This window comes from Ostrinia furnacalis, unplaced genomic scaffold (genome assembly GCF_004193835.3).
Source record: "Ostrinia furnacalis isolate ACB-3 unplaced genomic scaffold, ASM419383v2 OfSCF0526, whole genome shotgun sequence".
In the NCBI taxonomy this organism is placed as follows: Eukaryota; Metazoa; Arthropoda; class Insecta; order Lepidoptera; family Crambidae; genus Ostrinia; species Ostrinia furnacalis.
In genome coordinates this window covers 559,504-585,613 of record NW_021130765.1, presented here as the reverse complement: position 1 = coordinate 585,613, position 26,110 = coordinate 559,504, and the positions used below count along the sequence as shown (strand labels likewise).

The following is a 26,110-nucleotide window of genomic DNA, read 5'->3' as shown; positions in this document are numbered from 1 at the left end:
AGTTTATTGGGAGTTTTAACGCGATCTCCGAGATGGATATCAAAGATATGGCTTTCGCTAGCCAATTGTTCAAGTTGTAGGTTAGTGCTATATCGGTTACATGGGACTGTTACGGTTCTAAGCTGTGGTCAAGGAACATTAAACGGGCTTTGTACAATAGACCTTTACTATAAATCGACACAAATCGATGAGCATATAGGTAATCGATGATGGAAATCACGAAACAAGAACTTGAGCAAAAATTCAGCAGACTTTGGGATTAACAAAATACTTGTAGGTACAGTTAGTCAATAAATCATTCAAATCTACCAACTTGCAAAAAGAAGTTTCTCTGTTTGATTATAAAGTTTAATTTAGAATGCTGACTTAAGTAAAATGGAAGCCACAAAAGAGCCAGACGTGGGTGACAAAAAGGAAAATGGTAAAAAAACAGGACCCGAAATTACGGTTAGGTGCAAGATATTCGAGTCGGCCGGTGGCGAAACTGGATTCTTAAATGATGGTAGGTACTATTTAAAATCTTTAAGACCAACTTCGGAAAGGCAGAATTTTAATGGAGCTATAAAGTGAAATTGCAATAACATCCATTTTTTGAAGAAACTTAAGTGATGACTGACCTAGAGGTGGGCGCCACGCCGGCGCGCCGCCGCCGCCGCGAATTTTGTCACGCCGCCGCCGCCGACGACCAGCTGTCGGCGCGCCGATACTGATACTGTACAAACTATTTGAAATTTATTCCTCTCCTATACTGTACTAATTTGTGTTTCAAACGCAGAAGAACTATTTTTTTATTGAGTTGAGCGGCTATTCTAGTTCAATAAAGTCCTAGTATAACTGCGACCGGTACCGATCTATTGTGATCGCCGCTATTTTCCTTACAGTTCACCTCCGAGTCCTGCATCCATTAGGAATTGCAGTATCTTTTGGGGGGCGATATGTTTTACATCTTGTTGGCTTAGGATGTGTTTGCCCAGGTGTAAGCTCCGCTTGCGCATCAAAGGTCCGCAGTCCGTGAGAATGTGTAGTGGCGTTTCATCTGCCTCTTGGCACATCCTGCACGTTCTTGATTCGGACAGTCCCATAGTGGACAAGTGCTTGTTTAAGCTGCAGTGTCCAGTGAAGGCTCGAACTAAGATGCGCATTTTGATCCTACTCAGTCCTATGATCTGCTTAGAGCATTTTCGGTCATAGGCTTTTATAAGATCTTTGGAATGAGTTAATCCTGGCGTGTCTGACCATGCCTTAAAGGATTTGTTTAAATAGATGTTCTCCAGGGTCATTCGAGCGAGACTTTCTTAACTTTGGAAATGATCCATAAGGCTGGCAAGTCGCCTAACGAATTCTCTTATCGCTCAATTAATCTGACATTTGTATTGTTAAAATTATGGAAAAGGATCATTCTTGCTCGTTTATTCCCTTGCCTAAGTATGACCCATGTAATATTATAGTATACCCGACCATAAATTTTGGCAGAAACCATACCAACCATAATCAGTACAATGTTTGGAAAAGAAAGAATCCTGTACGTCTGCTTTCGCTGACTACTACTACTCTATGAAATTAAAAAGTACCTTCTAGCACACTTCTACTACCTGCTGATGGATTCTTATCTCAGTGACAGACAGTTTTAAATCAAATTCGGTGACAAAATCTTCTCTTTTTAGCTGCAGAGCTGGAGTACCCCAGGACTCTTATCTTGGTCCGATACTCTATAAAATCTACTAGTAAAGTAGCCCAGACACCAGAAAGCTGCGGCCTTCCTCAAATGTAACTGTGATCTTAAAGTGACTAGACTGTTGCAAAGTCAGCTGCTTGGCTGACCAAGTGGCGCATGTAATTAAGCCCTGAAGTCTCACCATATTATCATTTAAGACGTGAAACTTATCCTCCGGCCTATCTAGACCTCGACACATTGCTGCAATCAACCTGCATTAAAATCCTGGACCGTAGGATGACATGGAAAGACCATAAATATAAATAAAACAGAACTGAATATAATATTTCACCGACAGTCAGCTAATCCNTTTCGTTGCGGCTTCAGCTGGGTTTATCATAAAGGACTACTCTATGAAATTAAAAAGTACCTTCTAGCACACTTCTACTACCTGCTGATGGATTCTTATCTCAGTGACAGGCAGTTTTAAAAATCAAACTCGGTGACAAAATGAATGCCTTATGGCATTAAGTTCGCCTAATGTTAATATTTTTGGCATTGAAGTATAAATAAATAAATAAAATCTTCTCTTTTTAGCTGCAAAGCTGGAGTACCCCAGACCATATTGTGTTCCCTCCGCTCCCGCTCTGGCCAGTTTCACGATTCCTGCGTGACCTGGAACCCATCTCAGCGTTACTCTGTTACGTTTTCCTAGGGTATTCAGTCGACTCATGCAGTTTTCTACCAACTTTGAAGTGATTAAGATGGAGTTTAAGGCCATCAGCGCGGCCTGACTGTCTGAGTTAATGTAAATTATGTGGTTGGCATAATTTTTTCGCAGGTTAGCTTCCGCACATTCAATAATGGCGTAGACTTCTGCCTGAAAGATAGAGGCAAATTTACCCAGGCTTTGAGATAGCCTAAGCTTCGGCTGCTCTCCATACACGCCAAAGCCTACGTTAGGGCCCATTTTTGACCTCCGTAAAACATATTTAACAGAAGAAGTAACTATAATATTTATTCTTTAATGCCGTATAAATTGGTACACAAGGCGAACTTAATGCCGTTGATATACTAATAACTTGATTGAATAACTTAATACTAACTATATTAACAGTTAATCAAGTACATTATTCAATTTACTGCTTGGTCTAGTAAATAATTCATCGCGAGAGGCGCCGGTCCCTCTTGCTGTCAAGAAAAAAATCCCCGCCTTCGTCTGGCAGATAACCCACACTATTGGACTATAATTTAAAACTGACAAGAAAAATCTCAGACTTTCGCTACATGACAAGCCGGTTTATTTAATTAAACCCATTGACACGGATAATCCCTTACTACCCTATACCTTAATAACCTTTCCATTGTGATTTGAGAGGGCTCATTTTGCATCTTTTCGTATGCTACTTCTGGACATTTTTGTACTTGACTATCTGAGGAGTTGACCGCCATGTTTCCGCTTACCCTCCTCAAGTTCAAAGTAAAAGATTGATTTCTACTACGCTAATTGAGGACGAAAGACGCAGGAGGACAAAGTGACTGACATAGCCCACAGAATCGCTAAAATCAAGTGGCAGTGGGCGGGGCACATATCTCGTAGAGCTGATGGCCGCTGGGGCAGTAAAGTTTTTGAGTGGAGACAACGAGCTGGAAGACGTAGCGTGGGCAGGCCTCCCACTAGGTGGACCGACGATTTGGGGAAGGTCGCAAGAAGTGCATGGATGCGAGCGGCGCAGGACGTCTTTCGGCTGAAACGAAAGAACTAACGCTAAGAGAGATGGCTAAGCTAAAGAAATAGCCAAAATGGACCCTCGTAAAGCACTTGCATTTGATCTGATCACCATGAAGTCCATGGTCTTGACAATGACCACACTGAGTTAGAAGAACCTCGCAAGTCTCTTAACTTTGGAAATGATCCATAAAGCTGGCAAGTCGCCTAACGAATTCTCTTATCGCTCAATTAATCTGACATTTGTATTGTTAAAATTATGGAAAAGGATCATTCTTGCTCGTTTATTCCCTTGCCTAAGTATGACCCATGTAATTATAGTACACCCGACCATAAAATGGCAGAAACCATACTAACCATAATCAGTACAATGTTTGGAAAAGAAAGAATCCTGTACGTCTGCTTTCGTTGAAAATTAAAAAGTACCTTCTAGCACACTTCTACTACCTGCTGATGGATTCTTATCTCAGTGACAGGCAGTTTTAAAAATCAAACTCGGTGACAAAATGAATGCCTTATGGCATAAAGTTCGCCTAATGTTAATATTTTTGGCATTGAAGTAAAAATAAATAAATAAAATCTCTTTTTAGCTGCAAAGCTGGAGTACCCCAGAACTCTGTACTTGGTCCGATACTCTATAACATCTACTAGTAAAGTAGCCCAGATACCAGAAAGCTGCGGCATTCGTCAAATGTAACTGTGATCTTAAAGTGACTAGACTGTTGCAAAGTCAGCTGCTTGGCTGACCAAGTGGCGCATGTAATTAAGCCCCGAAGTCTCACCATATTATCATTTAAGACGTGAAACTTATCCTCCGGCCAATCTGGACCTCGACACATTGCTGCAATCAACCTGCATTAAAATCCTGGACCGTAGGATGACATGGAAAGACCATCAATATAAATAAAACAGAACTGAATATAATATTTCACCGACAGTCAGCTAATCCAACATTAATTATGTGCCTCCAAAGAGCTCAAAAATACATGTTAAAGGTACTTTTATCGGCACATTGTTACGCTCGCCTTCAGGAAGTACACGAGAACCTGATCTCAGTCAAACCCGCTATCCAAATATCAAAGTACCTATATGATCAAGAGAGCTAATTTACTAGGGTAAACCATTGCTCTAGTGGCTCAAATATTAAAAAAACCAGATTTAAAAAAATACCTCCTAATGAACAAAGGTCAAACAAGGTCACGCCGCCGACGCCGCCGCCGCCGAGGTCAAAAAGTCGGCGCGCCGCCGCCGGCCAATTTTATATCGGCGCCCACCTCTAGACTGACCACATAAAGGAGGAGCCGCGTCTTTTTGGTACCAAAATTATAATTATAGGCTTTTTTTCGCCATCGATTAAAAGAATCGATAGCGATTGGAGTAATTATTTAAAAGCGATACTTATAACACAAGAAGATACTTTTAAGCATGCAATAAATAAATCGTCGTTAGCTAGATAGACTTGAAACATTATGAAGTTAAAAAATTTACATACGTAAGGGATATTATGATACACGTCATGCAGTTACAAACAAAGTTACATGAGAAGTATTACATAATGCAAAAAATACAGGTAAGTGACTGATTCCTGAACCTTTAAAAATGTTACCTACTACTGATCCTACTCGTGTGCAGATTCAAGAAATGCGATCGGATAACAAACAGACAAGTCTGCATGTCTATCTATGGTCAACACATTCTGGTGCTCGATTTATTGACATCGCGTAAAACGACTCAGGAGTGTCGTTTATCGCTGCGCCTGCGCTGATTGTGGCTCGTTTGGAACAATTGGCGTGTCGTAATGACGTCCAATTGCATTATTAACGTGCAGTGTCATCCGAAAATGAAATCATATTTGGCAATTTTTAATATTACAACTTGGACCTGTTTAACCTGGTGCAAAAATAAAACCACAAGAAGTGATAATAAACTTAGGTTTTTTCGTAAGTTGAAAACTGTTACTAACGTATTGAGGAATACCTAAATAAATACTATAACCACAGCGCGGCGTTGGTAGGTATTTACCATGTATGAATTCGAAATTATGAAATATGAAAAAGTGTGTAAGTAAGCACTTAAAACTTATTTCGAAGATTTTAGCCACGTAAAAAAGCTTATTTATGAAGTTTGTGTTCTCAATCGTAAATCTGAGAAATGCAGCCGTAAACAGGTTAAGGTTCCCGTGTTTTTGCCTCCCCAGCTCCGCAGCTTGGCCAAATCCACTCGTAATTGTCCTCTGATGTCAACGATGAAGTCATTTTAATGAAAATTATTGTTACAACGTTTATCGATTAAAGATTATAATCACATGTTAAGAAAAAATAACGAGGTGTCTATAAATTGGCCATGGACACGAGTTTTAAGGTGCCAGTTTCAACAGATTTCAACACAAAAACTTAATGCGCATGCAATTTATCTTAATAATCCAAGGAAATGCACACAGTTTAAGCTTTTATTAAAATATTTTCTGAAAAACTTTAGCAAAAATGGCGATAATGTGTGAACTGCTGGAATCTCATTTAACATGTTTATAATTTTTTCTACTCCTTTTAAAAGTAATGGGACAATTTCAAACTTATTAAGTGCTGAATATGCGATGAAGTTTATAATTAGCAATTATCCGTAGATGTAGAAAATTCCGTAGACGAACATGATGTGACAAGATTAACTGCTCGTATGCTCTTATGTCACAATAATTACTGCGGTCGGATATTATATGTATCAGATATCCTTACATATTTATCGTGAGGCTAGATACCGAAGGGCTATGCACTTATTAATCTCATGGAATATTGAAAATCGTCAAACAGGGCCCTACCCCTAGAGCTAGAATACTTGCGATTCGTAAAGGTCTGAGATTTGTCAATAGTAAATTGAAAAAAGTGGGTTTTGATTGACTGACGCTATTAAAATTGCCGAAGTATTGAAAAAGTCCACATTGTATAATCTTGTAACAAAACACTCATCCATGCTGTAACCGATTCGCCGAAACCCGTGAATTTAGCAACGTCTAAGTAAAATGATTCTGCTAACTTCCAAGAACAACGTGTTTATTGTTCGCCTTTAACAGTAGGCTACTAAACAACTCAATTAACAGACCGGAATACTAATTTTATTATTCAACATCGGACATAGGATATACGGTAATCTGTTGGATCTTGAACAAAAGACGTTCCAATTGATAAAGACTAAAGTGATGAAAACAAAACAAAATAATGCTCTGATGACAATAATATCAGTAGCTTAATCAACAAATCGAAAATTGGAGGAGACGGACGGTATCTCGATAACAGGAGTGTAGTCGGATAGTACGTATATGAAGTGAAAGGTGAACGTCAGCAGCTGTGCAGTGCAGTATACAGATGCCAGCACATTAAGCTGATCTTTATGTTGTAAAAAAACATTTATTGCAACAAAATAAGAGACTAAAAAGTGTGGAACTTGACATGCCCTTGTTCGTACTTAGGCCTAAGTGCAGTCGCCAACAGATAATTCCACGACAAAATCACGAATTGAATTGAGGAAATTCATCGTTTTTCGTTTTAATGCTGGCGATTGTATTTCGATACCAGAAATCTTTTAAAAGTGCAACTTACCAGGCGTCAAAAAGCCTATTAGAAATAAAATTATCTGAACTGTGCATCGGCGCGTTAGCGTTGATTCGTATAATAAATATCGAGATCTCCGCCATTGCAGCGCCGATAGTAGCAACATTGTTAGAAAATTCTTATTGCATTTACCATTTCCTATTTCCTAAAGCCATTGCCTGGGAAGATTTACGAATTCACTGCTGCAGTGTTACTCAGCTATAATTTAGCTTTATCTTTAATAATATTTCCAGTTCTAAACACAAACCTAGCACCTTTCTAGTTTCTATTTTAACCTGAGAGGTTAATTTGATTTTATGTCAAATTCACTATTTCAATCTACAATATTACATTAGAGATTTCAAGATCTAACAGACGTGCGTAGTATGCCTGCTCTTTCATTAAATAAAGTAATTTTTTGTTTTAGCCTCTGTCATCATCATAATGAGCGTTAGTCACTTAAAGATAAGTCTTTTTCAATGCCCGATAAACTCGGAGTCCAATTACAAATCTGTTGACAATTGTAAAAAGTACAAACTCAACATGAAACATAAGCCAAAATCGTATACAGCTTCATGTTTTGGGTGCCCCAAAAACTTGATGCACGTCAAACCGCGAAACCTTGAAATCGATCCAACCGCATCATAGGTGTGCATGTCAACCCACTTTCGTGATTGGTATTATTTTCGTCGGGGACCGTTACCACATTATAGTTCTTACGGTGAAGACAAAAAGGTAGTGAAGTGTGGCACTTACATGAATCGATTTTGACGCATGAGTTGGCTGCACGACGAAAGTCGAACAGTTATCGGGTGACGGTAACTCAACATGTCAAGCGCGACAATGAAATTTGTCTTACATTTGTCTGAAGTTATGCATCACTTAAATTGGTAGCTAGATTTCTGGAAGGCAATCATTGAGGTAGAGAATTTGCAATTTGCAACCGCACCGCGAATTTTTGTTGACGCTCCTCATGGATCATCGTCACCAGCTAGAGAAAAGTAATCATTCGCGTCATGGCCCGTACCTACAGTTATAAGATTTTCTCTACTTGTCCAATTTGTTCTTAAATCTATCAATTTATATGCGATGCCATACCGCTTCCTTTCTTCTTGGTGCCAATTGTATTTACTTGGCAACGTTCCGTTAAAGCCAGATTACATAGCATTAATAAAAGATTGACCACCTGTCAACAACTTGGAATCTAATTGGAAACTGTACGTAAAGGCGATAGAATTTAATCTGATTTCTCTAGTCAGTGTCGGTCTTTGATAAATACTTGTTATGCGACAGAATAAATATTAGTTTAAGCTAAGATCTTAGACATATGCGTTACACCGGATTAGAGGTGGGCGCCACGCCGGCGCGCCGCCGCCGCCGCGAATTTTTTCACGCCGCCGCCGCCGATGACCAGCTGTCGGCGCGCCGATACTGATACTGTACTAACTATTTGCAATTTATTCCTCTTCTATACTGTACTAATGTGTGTTTCGAACGCAGAAGAACTATTTTTTTATTGAGTTGAGCGGCTATTCTAGTTCAATAAAGTCATCACTGCGACCGGTACCGATCTATTGTGATCGGCGCTATTTTCCTTACAGTTCGCCTCCGAGTCCTGCATCCATTAGGAATTGCAGTATCTTTTGGGGGGCGATATGTTTTACATCTTGTGGGCTTAGGATGTGTTTGCCCAGGTGTAAGCTCCGCTTGCGCATCAAAGGTCCGCAGTCCGTGAGAATGTGTAGTGGCGTTTCATCTGCCTCTTGGCACATCCTGCACGTTCTTGATTCGGACAGTCCCATAATGGACAAGTGCTTGTTTAAGCTGCAGTGTCCAGTGAGGGCTCGAACTAAGATGCGCATTTTGATCCTACTCAGTCCTATGATCTGCTTAGAGCATTTTGGGTCATATGCTTTTAAGAGAGCTTTGGAATGAGTTAATCCTGGCGTGTCTGACTATGCCTTAAAGGATTTGTTTAAATAGATGTTCTCCAGGGTCATTCGAGCGAGACTTTTGGGAATGCCACAAAAGGGTTCTGGACCATATTGTGTTCCCTCCGCTCCCGCTCTAGCCAGTTCGTCGGCATTTTCATTGCCTACGATTCCCACGTGACCTGGGCCTGGAACCCATCTCAGCGTTACTGTTACGTTCTCCTAGGGTATTCAGTCGACTCATACAGTTTTCTACCAACTTTGAGGTGATTAAGTTGGAGTTTAAGGCCATCAGCGCGGCCTGACTGTCTGAGTTAATGTAAATTATGTGGTTGGCATATTTTTTTCGCAGTAGTAACAGTTAATCAAGTACATTATTCCAGTTGCTGCTTGGTTTAGTAAATAATTGATCGCGAGAGGCGCCGGTCCCTCTTGCTGTCAAGAAAAAAATACCCGCCTTCGTCTGGCAGACAACCCACACTATTGGACTATACTTTAAGCGAATCACTCACACAGAGATTGGCAAATATGTCTCGGAATGCAAATATGGGAACCACAACCTCTGGAAGGCAACAAAGTACCTCCCTCAAAGTGTTCTCCGCTTATAAGGTCCGGTAATACATGAGTGCGTACTGACAAGAAAAATCTCAGACCTTTGCTACATGACAAACCGGTTTACTTAAACCCATTGACACGGATAATCCAAAAAATCCACAATTCGATTTCGGTCATGGTGACTTAGCTATCTTAGCGGCGCTGGTGCGCCCGAAGATGGCTTACATAGCCCATCTTCGCGGCAAACTCCTCGCACATTGAGAGTACCTGCCGACAACATAATTATAGTGAATGGCGGCAGATGGACGGGATTTACATCATCGCGTTTTGCGTCGAGTTCAGTTGTGCGCTGCTCCTTAAATTCGCGGACTCGCCTCTACACGACACAATCTCCTGCCATTCTAGGTCCTGTGCTGCCAAACCTTCCCATTGTGATTTGAGAGGGCCCATTTTGCATCTTTTCGTATGCTTCTTCTGGACATTTTTGTACTTTACTATCTGAGGAGTTGACCGCCATGTTTCCGCTTACCCTCCTCACTCTATTTTAATGTTATTTTTAAGTTTTTGCAACGCCTTCACTGGGCGTCACATGTACTCTATAATACTATGTTCTTGTCAACCCTTACCCATGTGACATGCAATAAATAATTTGAATTTGAAGTTCAAAGTAGAAGATTGATTCCTACTACGCTAATTGAGGGCGAAAGACGCAGGAGGAAAAAGTGACTGATATAGCCCACAGAAAAGCTAAAATCAAGTGGCAGTGGGCGGGGCACATATCTACGTAGAGCTGATGGCCGCTCGGGCAGTAAAGTTCTTGATTGGCGACTACGAGCCGGAAGACGTAGCGTGGGCAGGCCTCCACTAGATGAACCGACGATTTGGGGAAGGTCGCAGAAAGTACCTGGATGCGAGCGGCGCAGGACGTCTTTCGGCTGAAACGAAAGAACTAACGCTATGAGAGATGGCTTAGCTAAAGAAATAGCCAAAATGGACCCTCGTAAAGCACTTGCATTTGATCTGATCACCATGAAGTTCATGGTCTTGACAATGACCACACTGAGTGAGAACCCCGCAAGTCTCTTAACTTTGGAAATGATCCATAAGGCTGGCAAGTCGCCTAACGAATTCTCTTATCGCTCAATTAATCTGACATTTGTATTTTTAAAATTATGGAAAAGGATCATTCTTGCTCGTTTATTTCCTTGCCTAAGTATGACCCATGTAATATAGTAAACCCGAACATAAACTTTGGCAGAAACCATACCAACCATAATCAGTACAATGTTTGGAAAAGAAAGAATCCTGTACGTCTGCTTTCGCTGCGGCTTCAGCTGGGTTATGGGCATATAGGACTATTCTATGAAATTAAAAAGTACCTTCTAGCAGTTCTAGCACACTTCTACTACCTCCTGATAGATTCTTATCTCAGTGACAGACAGTTTTAAATGAAACTCGGTGACAAAATATTATCTTTTAGCTGCAGAGCTGGAGTACCCCAGGACTCTGTACTTGGTCCGTTACTCTATAACATCTACTAGTAAAGTAGCCCAGTCACCAGAAAGCTGCGGCCTTCCTCAAATGGAACTGTGAGTGATCTTAAAGTGACTAGACTGTTGCAAACTCAGCTGCTTGGCTGACCAAGTGGCGCATGTAATCAAGCCCCGAAGTCTCACCATATTAGCATTTAAGATGTGAAACTTATCCTCCAGCCAATCTAGACCTCGACACATTGCTGCAATCAACCTGCATTAAAATCCCGGACCGTAGAATGACATGGAAAGACCATAAATATAAATAAAACAGAACTGAATATAATATTCTACCGACCAGTCAGCTAATCCAACATTAACTATGTGCCTCCAAAGAGCTCAAAAATACATGTTAAGGGTACTTTTATCGGCACACTGGTACGCTCGCCTTTATTGGAAATTCACGAGAACCTGATGTCAGCCAAACCCGCTATCCAAATATCAAAGTATCTATGATCAAGAGAGCTAATTTACTAGGGTTTACCACTGCTCTAGTGGCTCAAACCCCAACCAACTGCAAATCACCTGATTAGTCTTAATGACAGATACTAAAAAAGCAGATTTAAAAAAAAAAACCTAATGAACAAAGGTCAAACAAGGTCACGCCGCCGACGCCGCCGCCGCCGAGGTAAAAAAGTCGGCGCGCCGCCGCCGGCCAATTGTATATCGGCGCCCACCTCTAGTGTAGCTAGCTATATCGATTAAGCAATAAATTTAAATTCAATACAAATGAATACAAATGAGTATTTTTTTCTTCTATCAGTCACACACTACACTACTAACCAGAAGCAAAATTCAGTAATTTCTAAACTCGTGATCGTACTATGGTCTATGGTTGTACATTGTCTGTGGTCAGTGCGGGCCCTGTCCAACATAATTCGTTGTGACACTGACCACGTGAGGGCGTGGGTGTCGCCTCGCTGCACCAGAGGCATATTGAACGGGAAATCGAAAGTGATAGTGCCTGAATAGAACATGTTAGGAAATGTACGAATAAAGTGGGTGACAGTAATAACGGCATGTTCTAATAATGCAGAAGAAACATCGATTCTAAAAGAGATGAGCAAGCAGAGAAAGAAACCCACTTTCCCATATTGGAAGAAAATAATAGCCCAATGCGTGATAATATTATCTGCATCTGCCTTCTTAGTTCTAGAATCAAGTCAAGAAACATAGACTCTAAGTGACCACGACCTACAAATGCATAATGGCAGTAGATTTAATAAAGCAATATCAATAATGACCGACTCATATTTATTTAATGCCAACAGGCGTGTCCACAAATGATTTGCACTGTAATATCATGTTCTACATGACTGCTGAAGTGTAAGACAAATTCTTAACCGCGACACAGATCGTTAACACATTGAACGCCAACGCGGTCAATGTTGTCCGACACTGCACTTTCCTACCAGGCCAAGTAAAAATTTCAATTTTTTTCAATTTTCGTCGATTGTTTTTTTTTGTTAAATCGTTACATTATAAACATAACTAAAGGATTTTATTAACATATAGTTGTTTTGGAGTCTCTACATCGAATTATTAAGCGTCGGACATCATTGACCCCCATGGCCCCAGCTAGCGAAAATTCGAAAATCCGTTCCGTAGGGCCGCGCGGTCATGTTGTCGACCATCCCCGCTCGCATCCAAAAAAAAAAGGAGAATAACCAAAAAAATAAAGAGTTGTACATTGGTAGGTTTTTGATATATTATATTACGCATAAATAGGAATATTATAAGGTATAAAATGAGAAACGAAACTAGCAGGATAAGTCTTAAATAGTGATTAAAAATAATAATAAATAAATCGATCATACCGTAAAAGGAACGCTAAAAGTGATTTTTTTCAAATTTTTTTAATTAAAAAAGGTTTAAATTTTATTTAAAAAATTGAATTTATCAATAATTCGTATGAAAGTTGTCCAAAACTGAGCCGTCCCAGCTATGGCATTGTCAGGAAGGCGCTACTATCAATACTGAACTATTAGTTCCCATTTTTGCCTCGTTGGACAGCCATATAATTATGAAGTTTACAGGAAGGTGCTACTAACAACTGGATAAATTTGCAAAAATGCATTGTATAATTACCATGTTTCATTGCGCTACCGTTATCCACATTTTTTTTTCTAAGTCCGAGCTTTACCTGAGAACCAAGTGACGTACACTAATCTTGGGAGCCGCGCGGGTCAGCTTATATGAGAATTATTGAAGAAATGCTGTCCATCGGCTCAATACAGAGGTTTAAACATAGGTCTGACTCGCGGTCATCATTGTCCGACGCGGCCCGAACGGAAAGTTAAAGTGTCGCCCATCATTGTCCCCCATGGCCCGAACGGAACAGTGCCATTTTTAGGCTGGCAGCGAAGGTGTTAACTGGAATAATCTCTTATTAATCTCATTCAAAGGCCACAATATTGATTACAAAGAGATTGTGCAAGGAGTTGAGATTATAATATGCAATTAATTTTGAAATTACAACTCAAAAGTAAGAAGGAAAATAACACAACTTAGTTATTAACACTACGCTGAAAAGTCTGTGATTGAATTGAAACCTCATTTATTTTACGACTCTATTGAATTGCATTGTATCCAAGGGTAAATTATTAGAATTTGATACAGGCGAGAGTACGTCGAACTTTCAAAATAGCTGTTAGGTCCGCACAATAGCCTATCAGATCTATTGAGTTGAGGGCCCCGTACATTGACGGGTCTTCACAAGGCCAATTCACGCCGCCCATCCCCGATAAATGTGGTATTGTGCTCTATAGCCGACGCTCTTGTGATTCCATCGAAAGTTTAAGACATTTCATAAGTGAACATTGTATGCGCCTCCCTGAGTTTTCTGTTCTCACGCCGGCAATTTCTGCTATTGGAGAATTTCTCGTGGATGAAATTGTGATTTTATTTAGAGATCAAGAACAGGACTTTACGTGACTTCCTGTTAATAAATGTTAATGGGATTTTCATAGACGCACCAATCATCAAAATCTTATATAAGTAGAAGTTGTAACGTCAAGAAAATCAAGATGGAAACGTCCGGAGCTTTTCGCTTGGCTAACGTAACGCAAGAGAGAGACAGCAACCTCGGTGAGGCAGTGATGATAAAAACAAAACACTGTCAGTGAACTTCAACCAATCCCTGCAGGTCAAGCGTCTAAATTGCGTGCAAGCAATATTGCAACAATTTGTCTACGAACAAAGACGGCTTATATCTATCGTGCATTCCGTTACTGTAAATTGTTTGCACATACCTCCGTCCCGTTAGTTGCTCTCTCGTGATGGGGCCTTAATTGAGCTTTTAGCGTTGACAAAGAATAATGAGAGATGCGAGATAGGTATCGTGAGACCCACTTTCGGATTGATATGTTTATGTCCCCAGATACAGAAAGGAGTTGAGTTATTCCGTATGCAACGGGGACGTGATAATGTCGCTCAGCTCCAGAACCCGTTGCTCCGATTTGAAAGCGAATGGTAATTGGTAGAGTCACGTTAAACTTTCCGTTTGTCTTACAGATGCAACTAAAATAAGCCAACAAAGAAAATTAAAACGTTTACTTCAAATCTCTCAGGAACTCAACATGTTTTCAAGAATGCTACGAAGATAAGCGCTAATTAATATTGAAGTACGTAATTAAACAAGAGAAAATGAAGCAACAGTCAATCACTTGATAACCTTTCTATTTATTTTTATTACTGTTACGTAACGATAAATTAATTTGCGTTGGAAGTAATTAAGTACTGGTATGTATTAATATGATTTATTCTGAGACATCGATATGACTCTATTAATCATAAACAAAGAACAATGTTATTGAGGATGTATTAATTACTAATTTTGTTTTATTATGGTAGCTATTTAGTATTTAAAATGACGATCATAATAATCTGAGCATAAATAATTCTCGAGTCTGTCCAGTGACTCGTCTGTTGACTCCTGCGCAGCTGTCTCGATGATACACCTGAGGCTTCTCTCCATCTTATCTTTAAGTCAATGGATTAAGATCTAATATTGCTAGTGGCTTTGAAACTGACAGATGTACCCTGACGTATGCCTTATCTAACCGCGTCCGAAGGTAACGCTACCCGATAACATTCCACGTGGCGAGCAAAAAGGATAAATTACTGTTTACCTATCAATATGCCTGCCAATGCCCATGTAAATGTCACTGACTAAGGCAAAATCAAATAATGTGCATCTTATCTTGGAAATCTGTCCATTTTAGATGGTGGCAGTGACATTTGTACATTCCTCGGGGTAACAGTTTGAATCGTAATGGGTAAATAATGGAAAACTTCATGAACATTACATTGAGGAAGGATGGAAATGATATCATTTAGGAAAATGATGATGTAGTTAACGAATTTGTTTAAGATGTTAAGAGACATAGAATTTTGTCTTTAGTTATTAGGTTTAGAAATAAAAAAAAGTTAAGATTAAATTACACACATTAAAATCCTTCTGACTATCTGCTTTTCCTGCTCAGTCCAGAAACCAGATACTGAAGCGATTGATGTTTACGATTAAATTTTTTTTGCACTACCTTTTTTTTTAATAAGCCGTCATTGCGAATTACGTCCATTGCAACTTCGCGCGTAATACTGGTAATTATACAGGCAGGACTTATTTGCGTGAAATAATGGCCGCCTCTGGGTACGACTCGCATAAACGAGGCACGAAACGTAATGAGAGTAGTAGAGCCATGAGTAGCACAAAAAATTTATGCCTATGAAGTAATAAAAGATAATAATAACACATAGTCACTTTTCGAGCTCACGTAATGTTGTAATGTAAGTTTATCAATGTCTACTTAAAGTACGGCCAACTAGCAGCGATACAAAAGGTCGATTCGACTGTCGAACTGACAATCTATTCTGTCTCTTTCCATCTTGTGTATTTGTCGTAATGTCTCGTTCTCCCGCCAAAATATGTCAAAGTCAAATCCCCGCTATTCCAAATGAACATGACATTGGGTTTGTTTACATTTGGTATCGCTTCTCGTTGGCCGTACTTTAGGCATTTATCATTTCTTTTGAACCCTTTTTATTTAATTTCCAATGGAACCAATTTTTATGTAACTGGTGGAACAACCAGCAATAGAAGTCGTGCGCGTTCTCGCATCGTTATCGCCCCAAGGTCGCAGATGCGCGTGAGTTTCCACAAGTATCGCGAGCTGTTTTTGCAACTCACTAAGCATGTTGTTACCATTTCAATGCGAGCGTGAAATTGCTGTAATGTAATTTGTCCACCATGAGGACCATGACCATAACCATGGACAAAAGACGAACGGCCGAGCGAATCGAGTAAATACCGGATTCATCTAATTTAAACAGCGAAGCAAACATATTTACCGTCTTCGTCTGTCTTCTTAGAACCATCATTTACCTTGAACTGTGTAAGTACCTACCCCTTACAAGAAACAACCATACGAGTAGCCCTCGGGCGGCTATCAAAGTCCGTTGTTTTTTTATCTTGCCTGAGATAGGTACCTAATTTTATTGAATTAGAAGAACTACACACATGAAATTCGGAAAGATACAATTATCTACATTCACGATAACCGTTGCCGTCGCTAGATCCGGCGGTTCCTTTTAATTGTCGAGATAACTAATTAATTATTGCAATGCACCAGCTTTATCAACGATCTTGCTGACTCCTGAACCGTCCTATACACCAGATATCTGGCTTTTTGACCCTATCGCCACAGTTCATAGAGAAAAGCAGTCTCAAATCTGTGACCCAAGAAGCTGTGGTCAAGATTTTCTTTTGAAGCCTAAAATCAACTCAGCTCTCTCATTTACAAAGTCAAACGCTTAATACATAGGTAAAGACGTCACTTTTAACCTGCCTAGCTACACGAGATAATAATTTGTCTAACTAGAATGTTCCTAATGCGAGGACTATAGGTTGCCTACTACTAATTAGATTGTTAGTTGAAAAAATAGTACTTACATCAATGATATTATATAAAAACAAAAGCAGATATGTTATAAGCGCTCGCGCTGTGAATACTCAAATACGTCCCAATTGGGACGTCTTGTGTTTAGTCTTCGAGTGGCCTGCGTCGTGCGCAATCGCGTGCGTACCACACCGTAAGTTCCTGTTCTTACCAAAATAAATAAAAAATGCCATCGTGTGTGTTTCGAAAGTGTACCAATTATGACTCTAAAGTAAACAAAATACAAGGGATCTCTTACCACATGTGATTATGCAAAATTATTTAGTATTTATATTTTCAATTATTTATGCAAACAATCAAGACGCCATGCGCCATGTTCAAGTTAAGAAAGAGAAAGCGATCTTGTTTTGACGTTAGAGCGATAAGGATGCGTGCGCTGCGGACATAGATTAGTTAGTGCAGAATCGTTAAAACTATAGCTATCTCTTTCATTTGCGTGCTATTTCGTATCTTTTGTTTCACTTATCAGTTACATTTGTCAATGTGTGCGATTTGGAATAGCTCGGCACGGATTCAAATCGTAATTTCTATGAACGTAACATATCTATAGTTCTTTAATATCATTGACAAGGCGAACTTAATGCTATTGATATACTAATAATTGATTGAATACCTTAATACTAACTATATTAACAGTTAATCAAGTACATTATTCAAGTTACTGCTTGGTCTAGTAAATAATTGATCGCGAGAGGCGCCGGTCCCTCTTGCTGTCAAGAAAAAAATCCCTGCCTTCGTCTGGCAGATAACCCACACTATTGGAATATACTTTAAGCGAATCACTCACACAGAGATTGGCAAATATGTCTCGGAATGCAAACGGGAACCACAACCTCTGGAAGGCAACAAAGTACCTCCCTCAAAGTGTTTTCTGCATATTAGGTCCGGTAATACATGAGTGCGAACTGACAAGAAAAATCTCAGACCTTTGCTACATGACAAGCTGGTTTATTTAAACCCATTGACATGGATAATCCAAAAAATCCACAATTCAATAAAAAAAATAATAAGATCAAGCATTGGACGTGATCCGAGACTTGCAGCTATGTCTGCCTTTGATTCCTACTGATGATGCTGATTCATCCGACCGATTTCGGTCATGGTGACCACTTCGACTTAGCTGTCTTAGCGGCGCTGGTGCGCCCGAAGATGGCTTACATAGCCGATCTTTGCGGCAAACTCCTCGCACATTGAGAGTAATTACCCGCCGCCAACATAATTGTAGTGAATGGCGGCAGATGGACGGGATTTACATCATCGCGTTTTCCGCCGAGTTCAGTTGTGCGTTGCTCGTAGAATTTGCGGACTCGCCTCTACACAACACAATCTCCCGCCATTCTAGGTGCTGTGCTGCCAAACCTTCCCATTGTGATTTGAGAGGGCTCATTTTGCATCTTTTCGTATGCTGCTTCTGGATATCTTTGTACTTGACTATCTGAGGAGTTGACCGCCATGTTTCCGCTTACCCTCCTCAAGTTCAAAGTAGAAGATTGAGGAAGGGTAGTAGGAATACTACGCTAATTGAGGACGAAAGACGCAGGAGGACAGAGTGACTGACATAGCCCACAGATTTGCTAAAATCAAGTGGCAGTGGGCGGACCACATAATATCTCGTAGAGCTGATGGCCGCTGGGGCAGTAAAGTTTTTGAGTGGCAACCACAAGCCGGAAGACGTAGCGTGGGCAGGCCTCCCACTAGGTGGACCGACGATTTGGGGAAGATCACAGGAAGTGCCTAGATGCGAGCGGCGTAGGACGTCTTTCAGCTGAAACGAAAGAACTAACGCTAAGAGAGATGGCTAAGCTAAAGAAATAGCCAAAATGGACCCTCGTAAAGCACTTGCATTTGATCTGATCATATGAAGTCCATGGTCTTGACAATGACCACACTGAGTGAGAAGAACAATGACCACACTGAGTGAGAAGAACCTCGCAAGTCTCTTAACTTTGGAAATTATCCATAAGGCTGGCAAGTCGCCTAACGAATTCTCTTATCGCTCAATTAATCTGACATTTGTACTGTAAAAATTATCATTCTTGCTCGTTTATTCCCTTGCCTAAGTATGACAAATGTAATATAGTATACCCGACCATAAATTTTAGCAGAAACCATATCAACCATAATCAGTACAATGTTTGAAAAAGAAAGAATCCTGTACGTCTGCTTTCGCTGCGGCTTCAGCTGGGTTTATCATGGTTTATCATAAAGGATTACTCTTTGAAATAAAAAAGTACCTTCTAGCACACTTCTACTACCTGCTGATGGATTCTTATCTCAGTGACAGACAGTTTTAAATCAAACTCGGTGACAAAATCTTATCTTTTTAGCTGCAGAGCTGGAGTACCCCAGGACTGTATTTGGTCCGATACTTTATAACATCTACTAGTAAAGTAGCCCAGACAAAAAGCAGATTAAAAAAAAACCTAATGAACAAAGGTCAAACAAGGTCACGCCGCCGACGCCGCCGCCGCCGAGGTCAAAAAGTCGGCGCGCCGCCGCCGGGCAATTTTATATCGGCGCCCACCTCTATTATGAATAAGTGATGCAATACGATTAAAATACAAAAATATAGCTTTATTATGTATTTAGTACATTGACATTTACTCTCTTAACCATTTAACATGGACATTGATCCATGCTCTAAACATCTACATGGTAAAATAAATCTCGGAGGCGAAAGCAGGATAATTGAATGATCAAACGAACTTACCAAGTGAAGTTCGATCTAAATTATCCTGTTTTCGCCGAAGAGATTTAAGGTCCCTCCCAACCCGAAGATTTCTATATCTTCTTCCCTGGAGGTAAACGTCAATGTCATCTCTTCTCTAAATATAATGAGACCGCTCGGACACCGAGCCCACAGCGTGGTAGGGGTGGGGTTGCCCGCTCTTTTGTTTTTTAATACTACTACGCTGAATATTGTGTGCGGATTGGGTTGTCGTACAGGGGTACTACATGGTAAAATAAATCTCTTCGGCGAAAACAGGATAATTTAGATCGAACTTCACTTGGTAAGTTCGTTTGATCATTCAAAAATATTTCAATTGTAGAACCTATCTTAATTAACTTACGTTTTAACTGAACTGGCTGTATTACCTTGTAGTTGCGCCCGCGCCGGCTATGAATATTGATCGGGCTACATCAATATGGTCTCGCCACGACCTTAATTATATCTGTTTACAGTATGCACGAGCATGCTCGTATTGGATAAGAATACGGCTCCCGTTTCTATTGAACGATCCAAATGTAGGCTAAGACGTGGAGGTATGACGAGCTGTAAGATTAGGCTAATTAAACGCCCACTTTAGATTGGGTACTTGATCAAACTGTGGCTAGTGACAATCTATTTCAACTGAACAAACAATCAATCATTTAGTGCTCAATTAAGTAACTCGACTTCAACACAAATTGATAACTTGTCAGATAGTCAAGTAATTTCAAATAATACACACATGGTATTAAACTTTCAGCAACTAGCACCAAGAGTGCTTGCTTCATCTTGTCTTCATTTCAACCCAAAGTGGAATTCGCTTCTGTTTACCAAATTGGTTGAGGTTCTAAGAACGAATTAAAACCTTCTACAGTGCGATAAATGAGTCTCAGATTACTCGCGAACTTGCAGCGTGCATATTTCGTAACTGCATAGCCAGCCTTCATAAGGGATTATGGCCTTAATTGCTCCATAAATTCAAAAACCGTCTCTTTAATTGCTAGTAAATGTTATAATTGGCCACGATGGAAGTTTGGGATAGCTCGTTCTTGATTATGAAGCCGTGGAAGGCCGAATATAATATTTGCTCAAAGCTAACGGGGAAACATAGTTAATCAAGCCTTATATGATCTGGTCGTTTTCATTGTCATTGGAAACTCCTTTTGGGAGACAAAACATTAATAACCTCCAAAGATAGAATGTTGTCGTTGTAAAGGTGGAGAAAACTGCCAAAAATTGCCAGAAAGGTTTGAGGTTAATTAATCGCACGTAGATTTCCAACGCTTCTGACGTGTTCTGGTAGTTATAAAGCTGACGTCATTCCAAATCATATCAGCGTCTGTAGCTCGGACACAAAGCTGCGTAGCGATCATCATGCCGATACTGCGTCCACCGCAAAGGGTCTGCGGTGTGCACTTTCATCGCCAATTCGCCACATTTCACTTCTAAAAAGGAAGCGGGCGAACGAGACCAAGTCTGATGATCGATGAACCTAAGAAACCTTTTAGCAATTTCCTGGTCCAGCCAATTACTCCACATTCACACTTCCTTGTTTGGGCAAAACAGGACGTTCATTATTTACTCGTATCTTGACAATAGTGCCACTTCTCGAACATAATAGAACAGGTTTTATTTATTGAACACCATAGCCATTAAATACACTACTTATGTACAGCGTCAATAGAAAATATATGATCCAAATTACCAAGTAGCTGTGCAATAAACGGATACAGTGGAACAGACAACTGTACACTTACAAATAACAAATTAGCGTGACCAATGCAGTTATATTTATATTTATTTCATCGGAATTTAAACCATTAGTGTCTACAATATCGTGAATCGATGGGAACAAAAAGTTAATAACCCTTTTGAGAACTCCGGAATGTTATGATGCAAAACAGTTAATTAGATCTGTTGATATTTCGTTGAATTGAGTGATTCATTGGTGTAATCGATTAAATCGATGCTATCAACTTTCGATGCTTGCAAAAACATTCCACAAAAGGTTTCGGGATTCAGAAACCGTGGGCTGCTTCACCGCGATGAATCACCAGTCACTCGATACGGATACAGCGACCGGCTTCGTTTTGCGGCTTATCCGGTGTAAGTAACATTATACAAAACGACGTTGCAGCTAATACGATTGTAAAACAAACATGTGAAACGGGCCCGCTAATTGAAGCGGAAAAACAATGAATCGCAATAAGAAACGACGGATTCAGCTACACAACTTGAATGTTTTAGTGCTACATACTCGACACTGACAACTCTTTGAATATGTTTTTTGGAAGATTTCCCCTAAAGTACCTAGTTTAAATCCATTTTTTATTTCATTGACGCTAACCCTTTAAAAAGTAAAACGAAAAGTAAATTGTTTATCTTAGGTAAATAACAATGTTCCTTTAGAGTTATTAACACTGTTGCTTGTTCCATAAATCTATTAAGATTCAAGGAAGCACAGTCAGAGCCTAATAAAGGCTTGTTATGCTGAATTTTACTGGAGCATTGCACCGGGCTGAGCGCAGTAGGGCAATTAAGGGTCGGTGACCCGAGCAACGCACAAAGGGAGCTAGTGCTAAAATTTAACCTCCTACTGCACCGGGAAGTGTGCAATTCAGCCAGACGGGTTTATAACACACCTTAACAATAATTTCCTTAACTACAACTTTATAGCTAGCGCGAGTCTAAACTACGGATCTATTATCAAATGTTCTAACCAATTTTAAAACCATTAACTGTTTTATCTATTCCACAATGTTTCAACGACCTTCCTAAATAATAGATTACGTAATCAATCTTGTTTTGCCGTCTCCAATTATCCCGAATTCTCTGACGGTTACAAATGCAAAATAACATGTTACTCATTTTGAAATAAGACCTACAAACTGCATGCCATAAGCGTGCATTATTCAAATACGGAATTCTGTAGCCCATTGTTTATTGTTAACGCTATTTTGAGGAATCAAGATATCAGAGCGTAGATTTCCACATGGGTTGAGCAATGCAGCGGGCAGCCGAGATGTCGCAGCTTCAGCGCATCGGCATTCAAGTGTCAGCCCAGGTATTGTCCAAAACGGGTCGGCCCTGTTCCCGGCTCGCTTTTTGTTCTGATACGTGAGACTCTACGGCGCGTCTTAACGAGCATCAAACCAGTTCCACATTTCATCGCGTCATGCCAAATCTGGTAGTAAATACTTCGACACTCCGTTTGTTCTCACGTAGTTTTTCATTACGACAGCAACGGCTACATTATCGCCCGCTCCTTTGCGAAAGGCTAACGGTGTCACATTTGTGAATGCACGCAGGTTATCACTATGACACTGGATCTTTCTTAAGATACAGATATGGTGATAGTAATTTAAAACAGATCCATCAAACCCAGGTAACAAAATATCAACATTATTGAACATACGCCAACTATCCTCATTATTGCCATCATGTACATAATTACGAGCTTTCACTTGTCTGTTGTTAATGTGACCAATACTATAGTAATTGGTTCCGAACGAGCTGCAAGAGATCGGGGAAATTATCCGCATTATAATACCAAGTGTTGTTAAAAAAGAGAATCATGATCAAGACTTTCTTTTCTACCTTTCGGAATGTAAGTGGAGTTCGTGAAGTAACGTACACACCTCACAAGGCGTTATAAGAGTAAGACAAAATTTCAATTCTGTTGTAGAAGGGTGCTTTTCACAGTGTTACAATGAAAAGGTGTGAGTCAATTGCACGTCTCTGTTAGGCACGTATTTAATACCAAGCCGGAAGATTGTAGAAACGCCCCTTAATCAACCAAGTTCGTGATCAATCTGCTACTAACAGTGATTCATTTTATGCGGAACCACGTATGACTTATTTCGCAAGTAGAACTCAACGAGATACTGGTCTTCTAACTAAAGATAAGTCAATAAGCTAAATTAAATTGATTTTAACTTCAAAATACCATACAACTTGTGTTAGTTTTGCTATTAATCAAGTCAAGAGTTCTTTTTCTGATGTGATTCAATAAAATTATAGCTTCTGCCTGCGGCATTACCCACGTGTGGGTTTAATTCTTAAAAGTTTTATAAGCGTTTGACTTTTTTCTTTGTCCTGGCCTATCCTGACAATAACCAATACAAGTGGCAATTAATATTTAAAATAATTTATTCGATTTCATCCTGCAGGAAGCATTTATAAATGTGTAGCAATTAGGACATTTGCATAATAATTTGGACCTAATAGATGAATTAATCAGAGTATGTACGTACAGGTATTACTCAGCGTAATGATTCGTATTCAATTAATGCAGTCGCAGTTATTTCTACATCACGGTTTTAAATCCCAGTCGGGCAGGTTAAAACGGAAATCTAGGCTGCAATTTAATTAATCACATCCTGCTGGTCACAGCGCGAGGCATGTATGCGGGCTTTGGACAGGTACCCTCATTAACTGGTACATGCTTGCTCCAATCCCGCTGCACCGAGTTAAAATAAATTAAAAAATCAATGACTTTGGCTTTTGGATAGGTAGAGGGACTAGTAGGACACCAACTTACGAAGTCGAGAACTATAGACATTCTATTTTATGACGTACTGATAACAGAATTACTGATAACTAAGAACGTAAATCTGTAGTTGTCTAGATATGAAATTCAAAATCGTTATTGAAATAAAGCTACGCACGTACAGACCGAGAAGCGCTAACAAGACAGAATGTCGAAATTTATTTGATGGCAGAATGGGGGTCAAAAGGGCGTGTGAGATTTACAACATTAATGACGCTGTGGATAACAAGGTAGGTAGTGTCCGTAATGATAATCACAATTTCCCCGAGATAATCAGCTCTATGCAGTATGCACAAAAAGGTTAGATTTAATCAATGTCTGAATAAGCAGAGCCTATTTGCATATGAAAATGGAACAATTAAATTAATTTTGATTGTAATCAGACCTTGAAAGATTGTCAGCCATAAACGCGATGCAGCAAGCAGTTTTCCCCTCAACAACCATGTTTATCGAAAGGTTCATGATTGCCTAAGCCAAAGTAGGTGCGAATGCGAGATAGCTAAAGGAACCAGGGCCTTATCTGCAAATCCGTCGTGTAGCAATCTTTGTAGGACTCACTAGTTTTAGTCGAGAAGTTCGCCTCGACGAGTCGCACAGCACGCAAGCGTTATCTAAAACGGTAGGCCAGCAAACGACCTTTAGCGTCATTTGCTGCTACCTATGATGGCGTGACTCCGGCAATTAGGTCGATATCGTCCATGCAGATCTCAATCTTGTTTTAGAATTGGAGTCCAATTAAGCAAAACTACACAGACCGCTTCCACAGTGGCTAAAGGACCGCCGCCACCGCAATATCTGTGAAAAATTTTGCTTTGGGGACAGTAGAACTTATTGGAATGTTTTGATTGTCGCACTACACAACTGTAAGTGCATTCCATCAAAAGCCCTTCACTTTGTTTGGGATCGTGTATGCAAATAAACTGTACAGGTAGACGGTATTTGGCTTCCCCACTGATCAAAATCATATTTGTTCCCAATCAAATCAATTCCAATTCAACCCAATTAATTTGCGCCTCAAGACTATTTCAATAGCTATTCAGCTCTATAGATCCCCCGTATGTATAGTTTTGGCAAAATGCAGATCGAAATTCGCACTGGAATTATTTTATTAAGGGTGACATCAGAAAACTGGATACCGAACGCCCACAGCCGCAATCTAAAGTGGCTTTATCATGATGATAACGTAAGTGGGGGCAGAGATTTTAGCGTCCATAATACAAGTACTAAGTACGGAAAACTAACGCTGAATAATATAGCAGGACAGGCCTAACTAGTCTGGGACTAGATAAGTCCTATGATTGAAGTTATCAACGTAATGAGCCCTGGCTCTGGCGCCGCTCTGTTGGCATTTTATTGGATTTGTCATGTTTGATAAATCAACTCTTGACTGTTAGTTAGGTACTTGAGTCTTATTAGAGAACTGGTTTCTGTAGATTAAATAAATCATTGACAATAATGGGAGTGTTTGTGTTTGTTCTTTACAACTACAACATTATCCTCGTACACATTGTTGAAAATATTTCCTAACTTAGTTAAGCCTACTAGTTAACATGCTAGATTTAACCTTTAGTTGTCAACTGAATGAACATTACTCAATTAGTTCAAGAAAATACCTTTTTATACAGTTTCATGCTTACCTAAGTAAGTGGTTACAACAGGCAACAACTTTCAGAATACAAGTCATCTGAGTTATTGTTAGTCCTAACTCCTAACCCATTAGCATAGGCTTAGATCGCAATAACTAGCTCAAGGGTTAATATTTACATGATAATAGATATCCTACCTAATGTGGCTCTTGCTGAGTGGAATCCAATCATAACGATGATAGTAAATTAGGTCTCTTTCGTTTACCTATTTAATAACGGCCCAACAGAGCTAAAAATAGGCTAGTAATTAGAAACAAAGATAG

The 26,110-nt window shown here is 39.8% G+C and overlaps 1 protein-coding gene across 1 annotated transcript in view; it reads right to left on the bottom strand.

Annotated features, from left to right (window-relative positions):
* LOC114366076 (vegetative cell wall protein gp1-like) overlaps positions 1 to 26,110 on the bottom strand; it is a 139,045-nt gene that overhangs the window by 111,853 nt on the left and 1,082 nt on the right. The window lies entirely within an intron of this gene.